The sequence below is a fragment of the Eubalaena glacialis genome, chromosome 5 (assembly GCF_028564815.1).
Source record: "Eubalaena glacialis isolate mEubGla1 chromosome 5, mEubGla1.1.hap2.+ XY, whole genome shotgun sequence".
In the NCBI taxonomy this organism is placed as follows: Eukaryota; Metazoa; Chordata; class Mammalia; order Artiodactyla; family Balaenidae; genus Eubalaena; species Eubalaena glacialis.
In genome coordinates, this window is record NC_083720.1 from 77,296,781 (window position 1) to 77,314,207 (window position 17,427).

The following is a 17,427-nucleotide window of genomic DNA, read 5'->3' on the forward strand; positions in this document are numbered from 1 at the left end:
TATGCTCTTAATCACTACGTAACAAATACCTCACAAACACTTTTAATGATGGATTCAGTTTTAGACATGTTATGTTTAAGATATCTATGGGACATGCAAGAGGAAAAATGTCCACTAGGCAGTTGGAAATGTGGGTTTGGCATTCAGGAAAGAACTGGGTGAAGATGTAAAGTGGGAGCCATCAACGTAAATAGGTAAATTAAAGATAATGATTAGATGGGCTTCTCTAGGAAAAACATATAAAATTAGGGAAAAAAAGGCTAAGACTGAAACCTGATGAAAAATTAATATTTTACAGACAGGCAGAAGAGTAGCTAGTAAAATGGGGAGGACGCAGAGCAACAATGTAAAGAAATGGCTCTAGAAACATTTCCTGGGTGTGAATTATGGACCAGCCCCTTTATTAGCTGTGAGTCTGAGACTAGTCACTAAATCTCTGTGCATCATTTTTTTCATTTCTAAATGGAGATAATAGTAGTACCTACCACATAGAGTTCTTTTGAGGATTAACTATGTTACACATTTGGACAGTATATAGAAAACAGCAAATGCTCAATAAATTTTAAGTATGATTAGTGTTAGTAATAGTATCAACTAGATGGAAAAGGACCAAAGATATAGAAGAAAGCCAGGAAGGATTATTTGTCACTAAAATTAAAGGAAAAGAGTGCTTTAAGAAGTTGACAATGTCAACACTGCACTGTGGAAAAGAAAATGACTCTAAAGTGTCTATTACATTTAATAACAGTTTGATAAGTTTGGTGATGGAGATATGAAATAGACACTGAACAATGCTTTAAGAGAGTAAATTAGGACTCCCTTTCTTAAAAAAAGTTTGGTGAGAAGTGTCAATAACTTCAAGCACTTACGTCTTTTGACCTAGTAATTTCATTTTGAAAAAAAAAAAGGAAATAATCAGAGATGTAGCCAAAGTTTTATACTCATTGCACTATTATTTAAAATAGTAAAGCTTGGAAGATTTAAACATCCAACAGCAGTTAACAGTGGCATTAAAATGTATCAAACATAAATCCAAATATGTTTAAGTACCAACTGTTGTTATTCCTGAGTAATTTGTTTATGGATTTTTTCCATTTTTAGTTTTTCTTTAGCACTTTCTAAAATTTTTCCAAGAGCATGTATTATTTTATAATCAGAAAAACTTAACTGCTGACTTTTTAATGTTTGTTTTCTTTTAATTGTCCAATACTAGAGCCCTGGCTACCATAAAAACATAAGATACATGTTATCCATTCCAGAAAACAAAACATGAGTAACAAAGTAACACATTATTATTAAAAAACATGAGTAATAGAGACTATTTTCCTATGTACTGTTCATGTAACTTAAAAAACTTTAAATTTCATCTAATTATTGATAATTTTTAAATTATTCATTAATAAGGTTTAACTCAAGAACCTGGGCTTAAAAAATGGAAACCACAATAAACCCTTTTCTAACCTAATAACCTATTGACCCACTGACCTACTTTGGAATTTAGGTTAGTTCAATCTGATATCACAGATCTTTCTGGGATTGATGGATCTATTAACATTAATTAAAAGTAGTGTTGAAATTTAACTGGTATAATACAAAACCCAACAATACTTAACTATATTTATCACCGTTTATGAAAAATTCAAACTTGCTTCTGCAGATTACTGTTTGTATTATAGCTAAAAAGATAAGTATTTCTAAGAGAACAATTTTAACTTGTAAAAAAAGACTGAAATACTTTTAAAATTAATTATTTAATGTATGAGTAAAGATGAAATTTAACAGTAGTTCTCATTTATTCAATACTGAATGGGAACATTAGTCCACCTCTATATAAAATATTAGCTAGATGAAAAACATTCTTGACTCTACAGCAGTTTCTAAGACCAACTTAAATTTAAAATTGACAGTAAGAACAAGAAATACACCCCACACCAAAGTCTCATGAACCAGACCTCTTAGAACCAAAGAAGGTGCTGGCTCAAGACAAACATCAAATGCTACCAAAATTCTAGACTGTCAGATGTCTAGACGTGAGGTATTTTTGAAGCCTCATTAAGTAAACAAAAACTGAAAAATTAATACATTTCTCTTAGTGGCACGCAAGACTACTGCAATTATTCAACTAATGTATTTCTTCAAATAACATCTGAGCTCCCTCTTCATGTGATGGACTGATCTGGGCCACAGAATACATGAGCACCTTAACCCTTTTTTGAGATGAGACTGAGGCCTGAGCCTGTCCCCAGCCTCAAATGAGCCCCATAAAAGATCTGAAGCTGCAGGAAGAGCCCAAGGCTGAGTCTCAATGTGAACTACACACTGAACCAGGTACCGTAACCCTGAACCTATACCACCCTGCACCAGGCCTCACACTAGTATCCACATGAAGAAAGACGGGACCCTGTGGCAGGCAGAATAATGGCCCCACTAAATGGGCCACGCCCTAATCCCTGAAACCTGTGAATATGTTTCAAAAAAGGACTATGCAGATGCGATCAAGGTTAAAGATTTTGAGATGAGTAGTTTATGCTGGATTATCTGGGTGGTCCAATGTAATCACATGAGTCTTTAAAAGCAGAGGACCTTTCCTGGCTGTGGTCAGAGAGCTGTGAGACAGAAAAGTCAGAAGGATGCAGTGTTGCTGGTTTTGATGGTGAAAGAAGAGAGCCACAAGCCAAGAAATAGGGGCAGCTTCTAGAAGCTTGAAAACACAAGGAAACATTCTTCTCTGAAGCTTCCAGAAAGGAATGCAGCCCTACTGACACCTTGCTTTTAGCCCAATGAGACCCTTGTGGAACTTCTGAGCTGCAGAACAGTAAGATAATAAATTTGTACTGTTTTAAGCCATTAAGTTTGTGGTAGTTTCTAAGTTTGTTGTTCTATGACAACAGAAATTTAATACAGGTCTAAAATCTCTGGCTGCTCTTGATAAATCTGCCTTTCCCAAACCCTCTCTCCCTCCATATTTACAATAATCTACCTAGGAAACCACCAGGACTAATCCCATTATGCCCTACTTTCCTTTTATATCAGTCACCAGGAGAGGCCCAAGACTCTCAGGTCACCCCCCATCACCTAGACTCTTGTCCCTATATACTCTGTATATCCCCACATTGACCCCTTTCCCCTTTCTTTCCCAATTTCCAAAATCCTTTCATTGTGTCCTCTGGAACTCACAGTATACCATTAGCAAAATATCCTACTTCCTGAATATTGCTGTTGTACACTCGCTTCATGTTTCCTGCACCAACAGATCTCTTGCTCTCCTCCAGGAGTTCTACTCTATCTCCAGGCCTTTCAAGTGACAGCTGTTCTTCTCTCCCATGTCTCATATGTCAAGGCCCTGGTGTGAGGGCCTCATTGTCATTTCTGAATTATTCTTTCTCTCCCTCCCTAAACCCCCCAGCTTTGAATCTCATGCCCCCACACTATATCAGTTATTTCCATTTGCTTGTTGTAAGCATTCACAAACCCCCAGAATAAGCCCTCTTTTTCTGAGGGCTGTCTCTCTCCAATACCTCTTTTGTCGTTGTTTTTGATTTTGATATCTACATAAATGATCCTCCCAACATCTTGGCCAGTCAATTCCTTGATCGCCTCTCCTCCAACAATCCTGCGCTTACCTCCCACTCATTCCCCTGGAGTTACTCTAGAATTCACCATTAGCAATAATCACACGCCCCCTGCATATTTTCAATTTCAAGCACTTTATCTCTCTGAATCTCACACAAGGGCTAGGATAGCATGTGATCTGCTTGATTCAAACCCATCAAAAAAAACAAAAAACAAAAAACCACAAGCATTTTTTTCTAACTGGCCATATAGCTCTAATTTATTTATTTATGTCTATGTCTTTTTTTTTTTTTTTAACCTGTCCTAGCCTCCTAATCTTTGCTGAGCCCTTACAGTTTCTCATCCCATAAAAGGTACGAAGGAGCAAGGCAAGTTTATCTGAGGTGGTCAGGGGACATCAGAGATAGTAACAGTCTCTGTTGGTCAGGTTGTTAATCATTATTCCTTATCAGAAACACTTAGTTCTTTTTCATGTTTGTCTAAACTCTAGGCTTCCTTTTTGCCATTGATTCCTTTGTATATTTAACATATAGAAAGCCATTCCATGAGCCATTCTGTGGCAAAATGCAACTTGCTTACAACTCTATAATACAGCTAAAGTCAAGCTGATAATAAAAACGTCTTATAATTCCAACTTATTTACAGCATTTACTAATAGAGGTGCAAATAATACAAATATTAAAGAACAGGTGGAAGGAAACCAAGGCTTCTAAAGATCACTTGCTCTGCCACATTATAACACCCCAATTTTCCTTTCTAGCTTCATTCTCTCTCTCCAGCCTCATCTCCCACTCCACCTTCACTGTATACATACTCCTTATTCTCTGGCCACACTAAACATGTCACCATTCCTGTGAAGTAGAAAATAAAGATCCCTGGGTACACAAAGGTCTGCCCATCAGTGTCCAGCATATTATCAACACAAATGACTTCTTAATATACTAAACTAAAACTGATCTTTGCAGGAAATCACATTGTCATTCACATTACGATTCAATTAATCAACATGTAAAACTCATGTTAGTGAAAAACTAAACAGAGGTACCATGTATTAGTTTCCTGTGGCTGCTGTAACAAATTATTACAACCTCAATGGAAGAAAACAACACAAATTTATTATCTCCCAGTTCTGTAGGTCAGAGTCCAACACAGGTCTTACTGGGCTAAACTCAAGGTGCCAGCAGGGCTGCATTTCTTTCTGGAAACTTGAACAGAAAAATGTGTTTCCCTGCCTTTACAAGCTTCTAGAGGCTGCCTGCATTCCTTGGCTCATGGATCTCCTCCTCAATCTTCAAATCCAGCAGCAGACCAAGTCCTCCTCAGGTTGCCATCTCTTTTGCTTCCCTCTTCCCTTATTAAGACCCTTCTGATTACACTGGGCCCACCCAGATAATCCAAGACAATCTTCCCATTATAAGGTCATTTAACCTAACATAGTCACAGTTTCTGGCAACTTAGGATATGGACATCTTTGAAAGGCCATTATTCTGCCTACCACATCCCATGACCCAAGAAATCTCTTTCATGAACACAAAGTATCTTTTGGGGATAAACAATAAATAATTTGATCTATCAACAGATAAAAGACTATATCACCATTCAGAAGTTGATAACTATCTGAACTATCTTTTCCTTTCATGTTTCTTCAAGGCAATTGAAAAATAATGTAGATGAGAATTCCAGTTGCATGAGTTCAACTGCAACTGAAGGTCAAACTTGATTGCTATAAGCAACAGGCTCTATGGATGCTTTTCTGAATGGCAAAAGTTTTAACGTCCAAATGAATATGACAGCATACTTTCCCTTTTGGACAATTACTTAATGAGCTACACCATATACAAAAATGGCATAATTTATAAGTATCAAACAAATGTCGAAACAAGATTGATCAATCCCAGCCTTTCTGGAATGTTTCATTTTTTTAATTTTTTTTTTCAGGATTGAGAAGACAGAAGCTCCCCTTCTGGTTTTCAGAGAAGAGCTTGTTTTCTGTTCTGGTATTATTACTTTCTTGTCATTTCTTGTTTTTTTTTTAATTTTTAAATTTTATTTATTTTTTTATACAGCAGGTTCTTATTGGTTATCCATTTTATACATATTAGAGTATATATGTCAATCCCAATCTCCCAATTCATCACACCACCAACCCACCCCCTGGTTGCTTTCGCCCCCATGGTGTCCATACGTTTATTCTCTACATGTGTGTTTCAATTTCTGTCCTGCAAACTGGTTTATCTGTACCATTTTTCTAGGATCCACATACATGCGTTAATATACGATATTTATTTTTCTCTTTCTGACTTACTTCACTCTGTATGACAGTCTCTAGATTCATCCACGTCTCTACAAATGACCCAATTTCGTTCCTTTATATGGCTGAGTAATATTCCATTGTATATATGTACCACATCTTCTTTATCCATTCGTCTGTCGATGGGCATTTAGGTTGCTTCCATGACCTGGCTATTGTAAATAGTGCTGCAAAGAACATTGGGGTGCATGTGTCTTTTTGAATTATGGTTTTCTCTGGGTATATGCCCAGTAGTGGGATTGCTGGGTCATATGGTAATTCTATTTTTAGTTTTCTAAGGAACCTCAATACTGTTCTCCATAGTGGCTGTAACAATTTACATTCCCACCAACAATGCAAGAGGGTTCCATTTTCTCCACACCCTCTCCAGCATTTGTTGTTTGTAGATTTTCTGATGATGCCCATTCTAACTGGTGTGAGGTGATAACCTCATTGTAGTTTTGATTTGCATTTCTCTAATAATTAGTGATGCTGAGCAGCTTTTCATGTATTTCTTGGCCATCTGTATGTCTTCTTTGTATAAATGTCTACTTAGGTCTTCTGCCCATTTTTGGATTGGGTTGTTTGTTTCTTTAATATTGAGCTGCATGAGCTGTTTATATATTTTGGAGATTAATTCTTTGTCTGTTGATTCATTTGCAAATATCTTCTCCCATTCTGAGGGTTGTCTTTTCGTCTTGTTTGTAGTTTCCTTTACTTTGCAAAAGCTTTTAAGTTTCATTAGGTCCCATTTGTTTATTTTTGTTTTTATTTCCATTACTCTAGGAGGTGGATCAGAAAAGATCTTGCTGTGATTTATGTCAAAGAGTGTTCTTCCTATGTTTTCCTCTAAGAGTTTTATAGTGTCTGGTCTTATATTTAGGTCTCTAATCCATTTTGAGTTTACTTTTGTGTATGGTGTTAGGGAGTGTTCTAATTTCATTCTTTTACATGTAGCTGTTCAGTTTTCCCAGCACCACTTATTGAAGACACTGTCTTGTCTCAATTGTATATCCTTGCTTCCTTTGTCATAGATTAGTTGACCATAGGTGAGTGGGTTTATCTCTGCGCTTTCTATCCTGTTCCACTGATCTATGTTTCTGTTTTTGTGCCAGTAAGATATTGTCTTTATTACCGTAGCTTTGTAGTATAGTCTGAAGTCAGGAAGTCTGATTCCTCCAGCTCCACTTTTTTCCCTCAAGACTGCTTTGGCTATTCGGGGTCTTTTGTGTCTCCATACAAATTTTAAGATTTTTTGTTCTAGTTCTGTAAAAAATGCCATTGGTAATTTGATAGGGATTGCAGTGAATCTGTAGATTGCTTTGGATAGTATAGTCATTTTCACAATGTTGATTCTTCCAATCCAAGAACATGGTGTATCTCTCCATCTGTTTGTATCATCTTTAATTTCTTTCATCAGTGTCTTATAGTTTTCTGTATACAGGTCTTTGGCTCCCTAGGTAGGTTTATTCCTAGGTGCTTTATTCTTTTTGTTGCAATGGTAAATGAGAGTGTTTCCTTAATTTCTCTTTCAGATTTTTCATCATTAGTGTACAGGAATGCAAGAGATTTCTGTGCATTAATTTTGTATCCTGCTACTTTACCAAATTCATTGATTAGCTCTAGTAGTTTTCTGGTGGCATCTTCAGGATTCTCTATGTATAGTATCATGTCATCTGCAAACAGTGACAGTTTTACTTCTTCTTTTCCAATCTGTATTCCTTTTATTTTTCATCTCTGATTGGCGTGGCTAGGACTTCCAAAACTATGTTGAATAATAGTGGTGAGAGTGGACATCCTGGTCTTGTTCCTGATCTTAGAGGAAATGCTTTCAGTTTTTCACCATTGAGAATGACGTTTGCTGTGGGTTAGTCGTATATGGCCTTTATTATGTTGAGGTAGGTTCCCTCTATGCCCACTTTCTGGAGAGCTTTTATCATAAATGGCTGTTGAATTTTGTCAAAAGCTTTTTCTGCATCTATTGAGATGATCATATGGTTTTTATTCTTCGATTTGTTAATATGGTGTATCACATTGATTGATTTGCATATATTGAAGAATCCTTGCATCCCTGGGATAAATCCCACTTGATCATGGTGTATGATCCTTTTAATGTATTGTTGGATTCTGTTTGCTAGTATTTTGTTGAGGATTTTTGCGTCTGTATTCATCAGTGATATTGGTCTGTAATTTTCATTTTTGTATCTTTGTCTGGTTTTGGTATCAGGGTGATGGCGGCCTCATAGAATGAGTTCGGGAGTGTTCCTTCCTCTGCAATTTTCTGGAAGAGTTTGAGAAGGATGGGTGTTAGCTCTTCTCTAAATGTTTGATAGAATTCACCTATGAAGCCATCTGGTCCTGGACTTTTGTTTGTTGGAAGATTTTTAATCACAGTTTCAATTTCATTACTTGTGATTGGTCTGTTCATATTTTCTATTTCTTCCTGGTTCAGTCTTGGAAGGTTATACCTTTCTAAGAATTTGTTCATTTCTTCCAGGTTGTCCATTTTATTGGCATAGAATTGCTTGTAATAGACTCTTAGGATGCTTTGTATTTCTGCGGTGTCTGTTGTAACTTCTCCTTTTTCATGTCTAACTTTATTGATTTCAGTCCTCTCCCTCTTATTCTTGATGAGTCTGGCTAATGGTTTATCAATTTTGTTTATCTTCTCAAAGAACCAGCTTTTAGTTTTATTGATCTTTGCTATTGTTTTATTTGTTTCTATTTCATTTATTCCTGCTCTGATCTTTATGATTTCTTTCCTTCTGCTAACTTTGGGTTTTTTTTTTTTCTTCTTTCTCTAATTTCTTTAGGTGTAAAGTCAGATTGTTTATTTGAGATTTTTCTTGTTTCTTGAGGTAGGTTTGTATTGCTATAAACTTCCCTCTTAGAACTGCTTTTGCTGCATCCCATAGGTTTTGGATCGTCGTGTTTTCATTGTCATTTGTTTCTAAGTATTTTTTGATTTCCTCTTTGATTTCTTCAGTGATCTCTTGGTTATTTAGTAATGTACTGTTTAGCCTCCATGTGTTTGCGTTTTTTACGTTTTTTTCCCTGTAATTCATTTCTAATCTCATAGCATTGTGGTCAGAAAAGATGCTTGATATGATTTCAATTTTCTTAAATTTACTGAGGCTTGATTTGTGACCCAAGATGTGATCTATCCTGGAGAATGTTCCGTGCACACTTGAGAAGAAAGTGTAATATGCTGTTTTTGGATGGCATGTCCTATAAATATCAATTAAGTCTATCTGGTCTATTGTGTCATTTAAAGCTTGTGTTTCCTTATTAATTTTCTGTTTGGGTGATCTGTCCATTGGTGTAAGTGAGGTTTTAAAGTCCCCCACTATTATTGTGTTACTATCGATTTCCTCTTTTATAGCTGTTAGCAGTTGCCTTATGTATTGAGGTGCTCCTATGTTGGGTGCATATATATTTATCATTGTTATATCTTCTTCTTGGATTGATCCCTTGATCATTATGTAGGGTCCTTCCTTGTCTCTTGTAACATTCTTTATTTTAAAGTCTATTTTATCTGATATGAGTATTGCTACTCCAGCTTTCTTTTGATTTCCATTTGAATGGAGTATCTTTCTCCATCCCCTCACTTTCAGCCTGTATGTGTCCGTAGATCTGTAGTGGGTCTCTTGCAGACAGCATATATATGGGTCTTGTTTTTGTATCCATTCAGCGAGCCTGTGTCTTTTGGTTGGAGCATTTAATCCATTCACGTTTAAGGTAATTATCAATATGTATGTTCCTATGACAACTTTCTTAATTGTTTTGGGTTTGTTTTTGTAGGTCCTTTTCTTCTCTTTTGTTTCCTACTTAGAGAAGTTCCTTAGCATTTGTTGTAGAGCTGGTTTGGTGGTGCTGAATTCTCTTAGCTTTTGCTTGTCTGTAAAGCTTTTGATTTCTCCATAGAATCTGAATGAGATCCTTGCTGGGTAGAGTAATCTTGGTTGTAGGTTCTTCCCTTTCATCACTTTAAATATGTCATGCCACTCCCTTCTGGCTTGTAGTTTCTGCTGAGAAATCAGCTGTTAACCTATGCGAGTTCCCTTGTATGTTATTTGTCGTTTTTCCCTTGCTGCTTTCAATAATTTTTCTTTGTCTTTAATTTTTGCCAGTTTGATTAGTATGTGTCTTGGCGTGTTTCTCCTTGGGTTTATCCTGTATGGGACTCTTTGCGCTTCCTGGACTTGGGTGGCTATTTTCTTTCCCATGTTAGGGAAGTTTTCAACTATAATCTCTTCAAATATTTTCTCAGGTCCTTTCTCTCTCTCTTCTCCTTCTGGGACCCCTATAATGCGAATGTTGTTGCGTTTAATGTTGTCCCAGAGGTCTCTTAGGCTGTCTTCATTTCTTTTCATTCTTTTTTTCTTTATTCTGTTCCACAGCAGTGAATTCCACCATTCCGTCTTCCAGGTCACTTATCCGTTCTTCTGCCTCAGTTATTCTGCTATTGATTCCTTCTAGTGTAGTTTTCATTTCAGTTACTGTATTGTTCATCTCAGTTTGTTTGTTCTTTCATTCTTCTAGGTCTTTGTTAAACATTTCTTGCATCTTCTCGATCTTTGCCTCCATTCTTTTTCCGAGGTCCTGGATCATCTTCACTATCATTATTCTGAATTCTTTTTCTGGAAGGTTGCCTACCTCTACTTCATTTCGTTTGTTTTTCTGGGGTTTTATCTTGTTCCTTTATCTGGTACATAGCCCTCTGCCTTTTCATCTTGTCTATCTTTCTGTGAATGTGCTTTTTGTTCCACAGGCTGCAGGATTGTAGTTCTTCTTGCTCCTGCTCTCTGCTCTCTGGTGGATGAGGCTATCTAAGAGGCTTGAGCAAGTTTCCTCATCTGGAATGTTTTGTTTTTAAAAGGCAAGTGTATGTAAATTTCTGAGATGGATCTCCAGAAAAAGAGAGTGAATTATATCAACCCAAAAGAAGTACAGAATTTCATTAGTGCTATAAATCTACAGGGACCTGTTAAGAAATTTGATTAAGTAGTATTACAAAAATAATAGGTTTAGGGTCAGCTCATGAAATATTTAATAACTTACAATTAATATGTATAAATATAATGACAATGTTTTGACATACACCTCATCAATGAGGCCACCAGATCCATATAAAATACAACCAAAAAAATGTCAATTTTCAAGGCTACGAATATTCCTCTTCTTGCAGTGTAAACACTTCATAAAAAAGACAGTTGTTTTGACCTATGAAAACTTGAGTAAACTGCCAGGTTGCTTTTGTGCAGCCAAGTAGGTCAAGCAAGTTCACAACCATCTGAAAAATAGTTCAAATACGTTTACATGCATTCTGAACCACAGACTATTTAGAGAACTACCACCATAAACTATTTTTTCTTCACTAAAATTATTATATCTACATTTATACTTAAGATAAAATTCATTCTGTTTAAATTGTACGATTTTGCAATATATGATTTATATATATACTGTCCATTCCCACTTTTCTATACCTATGTACTTTCAAAGTTTTCAAATGAACAAAAACACATGAGTATATTAAGTTCCTCAGTTGACTATTATTTTTTTTAACACACTTACTCACTGCTTGATCCTTACCTGAAATGACAAGGTCTGGGAAAATCACAGGCCAAGACCCTATCTGAATCTGTGGAGTATCAAGGGAGATGGAACTCCCTTGATACAGACACATTTTATTTGCAGCATACAAGTAAGAGTAATTAAGAATAAAAAAGGATATGTATATAGCATGCTCATTCACAGCCAGAAGGCCTATGACCAGGCTTCACAGGGTACAACCTGGACTTAACAAGTATTACAGAACAGAGACATACCCTTGATACAGAAGATACAATTTGAGATTTCTATTGATATATCTTCAAGTCTGCTATTGAGCCCATGCAGTAAATTTGTATTGCATATATCATATTTTTCAGTTCTGAAGTTATCACTTGATTCTTTTATATGGTTTTTATTTCAGAGGAGAACTATCTATTCACTTCAAAAATGTTCACTTTTGTCTCATGGGCCTTGGATATAATATAACAGCTGCTTTAAAGTCTTTTTCTGATAATTCCACCATCTGAATCATCTCAGGGTTGGCATCTATTTATTGTCTTTTCTCTTAAAAAAGTCAGATTTTCCTGTTTCTTTGTATGTCAAGTAATTTTGGATTATATCCTAGGCATTCTGAATATTAGGTTATGAAACTAGATTCTATAAACATCTTCTGGAGAATCTGGTATTTTTTTTGCTTAAGTTTACACTACAAGTTATATATTGCCTTCTAGGCGTGGCAGTACCACTGTCAGCTCAGTTTTCAAAGTCTTTGCTACGTTTTTTGGGTTTATCCTCTGCATGCACTGCTCAGAGGCAAGTCTGGGATTTGAACAGTGGTTTATATTGTAGGTCGGTTCTCTGTCTTTGCTGTGTTCCTTGGGGTCTGTACAAGCATGTGTAGCTCATAAGTAAGGTGGGACCTTTGTGGGTCTCCTCTCACATCAGCTCTCTTCTCTGAGATTTCCCCAGCATGCTCCGGTTTCCAGGGGCCTTTTTCCCAAATCCTCTGACCAGAAAAATCGTTTTCTCTCAGAGTTTAAAAGTGCTTGTGCTACCTGGCAATGTAACTTTATAGGTAGAGATGGTCTCAGGGCAGGCTTGGGAGGGCAAAAAGGGGAACTCCTTTTCCTTGTCCTCTGGCTAGAAATAGGGGTTTCTCTAAACTGCTGCATCCACTGTGCAGTTCCCTAATTCAGCCCACCATTTGGTCAAAGCTGGGTCATGAAAAGAAAGAAAAGGTATATTCACCATTATACAGGCTAGTCTTCAAGTTATGACTTCCCTTCTCGATTTGCCTATTATTAATTTTCAAAGTCTTTAGATAGTTGCTTTTAGTATTCCATTGAGAGTATTTAGTTCTAATCAGTCAGAGAGAGGCTTACTCCATTTTGGCCTATGCATTGTATTATATCCATTTCTCAACAGACTTTCACCTAAAGGCTTTAGTAGTCATTGACTGATCATTATCTAGATCATAATTCTATTAGAAACTGCACTGTGGTGAGTTTCTAATCCTATCATTCTCCCAGCATTTGTTATTATCTGTGATTTTTCTATAACAGTAAACTTTCCCTCTTAACTATTTGGTTATCCTGGAATGAAATCTGTACAGAAAATGAAGAATAAACGGTTGATTCTTTCATTTAACAGTGATTTTCAGAGTAATGAAATGAGGTGTTTTTTTTAAGTATTATTATAAACTTCTGAATTCTTAAATATTTGTGTTTCAATCTTCAGTTGTTATACATATTTTTGAACCTATTTTTATGGAAAATTTCAAACATACACAAAAGTAAAAAAGAATAATTATTAACCCATATATTCATCACCCATTTTCAACAATTATCAAATCATGGTCAATCTTGTTTCATCTATTCTTCCCCTTCCCCATTCCTTCCCATCCTCCTTTGTATTATTTGAAGCAAATCCCCAAAACTATATCATGTCATCTGTAAATACTCTAGTACGAATGTATAAATTATAAGGACTTAAAAAAAAAATAACCACAATATCATTACCTTTAAAAGTTAATAAAAGATGTCTAAGACCTCTACACACAAAATATTTCTGAGAGAAATTTTAAAAGACCTAAATATATGGAGATATACTGTGGTTAACATATTGAAAGTCTCAATATGGAAAGATATTTAATATATTCAAATTGATCTACAAATTCAATATTAAACTAGACAATAATAATATGAAATAATAAATAATATTTAACTTGCTTAATGTTAAGCAGGGATTTGTTATTTATTTACTCATTTAGGAAACTGACAGGCTGAGTGTAAAATCTTTATTGAAATTCGTAAGGACCAAGAAGAACCAAGGCAATTTTGAAGGACAAAAGTTGGAGAACTTAAAGCTATAATAACTAAATAGTATGGCACTGGTACAACAACAGACCAATGGAACAGAAACAAAGTCCAAAAATAGACCCACAAATAAAGTCACCTGAATTACAACAAAGGCACTACTACTGCATTACAGTAGGAAAGGACAGTCTTTTCAATAAATAATGCTGGACCAAATGGATTTCCAAATGGAAAATAAAATAAACCATGAATCCTACCACATATCATGCAGAAACCTAAATGTGAAAGTTAAAACACTCAAGTTTATAGAGGAAAACATAGCACAGTATCTTCTTGGCTTTGAGATAGACAAAGAATCCTTAAAACACAAAAAACTAACCATAAAAGAACACTTTGATAAAACACTTTATTAAAATTAAGAAATTATCTTAATTAAGACACACTACTAAGAGAGTGAAGAAGTAGAAGAGATATCTTCAATACTTAATCCAACAAAAAACTTATCCTAGAAATAAAGAACTTCTGCAAATCCATAAGACAGACAACACAATACAAAAATGGGCAAAAAACATGAACAGGCATTTCTCAAAAGAGGATATCCAAAGGGTCAGTAAGCATATAAACATGTGCTAACCTTTTAAGTTATCAGGGAATAACAAATTAAAACTACAATAAAATTTCACTACATACACAGCAGAAGAGTTATTAATTTGAAACACTAATAATTTCAAGTGTTGAGGATGAAGAGCAACAAGAATTCATGTACACTGTTGGTGGAAGTGTAAACTGATTCAACCATTAGGAGCATCTACAAAAGCGAAACAGCCAAATACCCTGACCCAGCATTTTCATCATTGGATATTTATCCAACAGAAATGCATACATATGTGCCAAAAGACATGTTCAAGAATGTTCACAGCAGAATTGTTCATAACAGCCAAAAACTGATAGTAAACCAAATGCTCATCAACAGTACAATGGATGAAGAAATTTTGGTATATACATATAATGAAGTATTACAAAGCAATGAAAAAGGATGAGCTACTGCTATATGAATCAATATGAATGACTCACATCAACAAGATGTTGATCATAAAAAGACAAAAGAAGTTCAAAAATAGACAATACTAATGAATAGTGAACCAAGCAAGAATAATAGTTACCTTTGGGAGTGCGTGATGACTGTCAGGGGGCATGAAGGAGGCTCCTGGATTGATGAAAATGTTCTATATCTTGATCTTGGTATTGGTTAAACGAGTGTTGACTTCATAAAATTTCATCAAAATGACACTCAGTATTTATGCACTGTATAATATGCATGTTTTAATTCAATATAAAACATTTTAAAAGTTAGCAATACTATATCAGCCTCTTGATATTTAATTTTTAATTTTTTGGTTATTTTACTTGGTGAAATTGAAGTCTAGTAGAACTACGTTTCTACATCAATCTGCCTCTTACTTGGGTACTAAAAGTCATTATTTACTTTTTCCTGGATAATTACTGATAGTTTTGATATGTGGATCCTTCCCACATTATGACGGCAAAAGTTTACCTTGAAGTTAGACCTATCTCATGTTCACAAACTAGATAATTCTAAGATGATACTTTTTTCTTAATGTAAATATAATCAATTTTCTATATTAAGTTCCAGGTCACCAGTTCCCACAGTTTGTGTTTGGAAAAAAAGAAGAAAATTCAAAGCTTCTGAGGCTTAGCATCTAAGCTCAGTTTTAGCTAAACTTGAAAAAAGCAAATCAAGGCAAGGTGTAAGCATAAGGTTGTTGTGAAATATAATGAATTATTAAATGTAAAGTGCTTAGAATATAATGTGTAACACAAAGTAAATGCTCAAAAAAGGTCTGCAATTCTTTATACCAGTTTGAAAAACCCTATAATAGATCCTTACTCTTGAATTTCCTTCAAAATATTTAAGACAATAAAAACAGATCTCTTTTAAAAACAAACAAAGCATATTTATGGAGCTAAGGGAAAACTTAATAGATTTTTAATGAAACAAGCCAAAGTGAACATTAAAGAAAAGTACAGGATACATGAAAATTTAATAAACTATACCTAAGGTTTTTTTTAAGTTCTAAGTTGTACTAATAGATATTTAACTATGACATTAGGATTAGAACTTCTACATATAATTTATCCAGTTTGCCAACTGTTAACACTTGCATCATTTTCTTTATATACCAATAAACATATTTTCTGAACCATCTGAGAGTATGTTGCATATATCATGCCCTTTTACCCCCAATTACTCAATGTGTACAGCCTGGGAACAAAGACATTCTCTTAAATAACCATAGTATAGTTACTAACTTCAGGAAATTTAACAATTATACAATATTAACGTCTACTTTTTTTAAGAGAGCAAATAAAGTCCTTTAAGGCTTTCCTCCCCTCTAGTACAGGATCCAGTTCTGAGTCATGTATTGGATTAGCTATTTTATCTCCCTAGAGTACTTTAATCTGGAAGTTTTCCTTCAGCTAAATACCTTTTAAACTGTCTTATGTTTACAAGGTACTCTGCAAGATAATATTTTAAAACTTGGGTTCTTAAGCAAACTATATAGGGAAGTTTCATTAAAAAAAGAGATTCAGTGGAAGAGCTAGGAAAAGTTTCAGAAGACTAAGATGAGAATACAAAAATCTTCCTATCCAAGAGTGGCTTTAGTATATATACATTTTAAAGCTTTATAATGAGGAGGTTTCTAGGTTTCTTTGATATTGGTAATTCATGGATTAGTGGTTTCGAAATCCTGTCCCTCAAGATATCAAAAAATTACAATATATAATCAACTTAGACAAATAAATCTGGCCAATGATTTGATAGCTATCTGTAAGGAATGGATCCAGAAAAAATTACTGTTTTCATCAAAATTCTCTCCTACAGTTAACAAAAAGACATGCAATCCCAGTAAGCAAACCTTTAAATGAACTGGAATTATTGTGATCATGCATAGATATAATAGCTATTTGAGATACGAGAGATCTTGTTCTTTCACTCAACAAACATTGACTGTGTGCCAACTATGTGCCAGACCTATGATAGCTACAGGGGGATCCAACAGATAAAAAAACAGTCATGGTACCTACCCTTAAGAAACTTATAATTTAGCAAACCTAAGATTCCTGCTTTCAGACAGGAAAAGTATTATGTTTTCCTATTTTGAAAAGGAAGCAACTACGATGCAGCGTGATAAATGTGTCCAAAGAGAAAACTATGAAATGTTCTAGAGGAACAAGAAAGGTAGATCCTGAAATCGTGATCTTTAATCTCCTAACAGAGGACTTAACTTGCCTCTGTCAGACTGCAGAAGAGCTCCTTAAGAGTATCCTCCAATCTATCCATTGACTCCAAAAGGGACATGTACCGTCATCCCCAATGTACGTACTAGCTTTGTTCCACTGAGTCAGTCACCTACTAGTTTCCAAGTAATGTACTAGTACTTTCACTTAAAAAATAACAGGTAATCTCCATAGACAGAAAAAACCAGAAACTGTACAAAAGGTATATACTATTAGATACTTTTAGAATGCATGTGATAATAAATGTGGAAACAGAAGATGTGGCTGGTTGCAGTGGTTCTTTAATAAATAATTTAACTTCGTTGGTGATAGGTTGTAATAGGCCATATGGTCCAAAGAAGTTTGGTCCTTTTTGAAGTTGTATATAACCCA

The 17,427-nt window shown here is 35.1% G+C and overlaps 1 protein-coding gene across 8 annotated transcripts in view; it reads right to left on the minus strand.

Moving 5' to 3' along the window:
* The window catches only part of CLOCK (clock circadian regulator), a 142,350-nt gene that overhangs the window by 82,662 nt on the left and 42,261 nt on the right, over positions 1-17,427 (minus strand). For 6 of the 8 annotated variants that reach the window (XM_061192321.1, XM_061192320.1, XM_061192314.1 and 3 more), the window contains one exon: positions 14,898-14,998. The exons of 1 other annotated variant lie outside the window; for it this stretch is intronic. The gene's annotated coding sequence lies outside the window, so the exon portion shown is untranslated. The remainder of the gene's footprint in view (positions 1-14,897; positions 14,999-17,427) is intronic. One more of the 8 variants, XM_061192315.1, reaches the window with a different exon arrangement.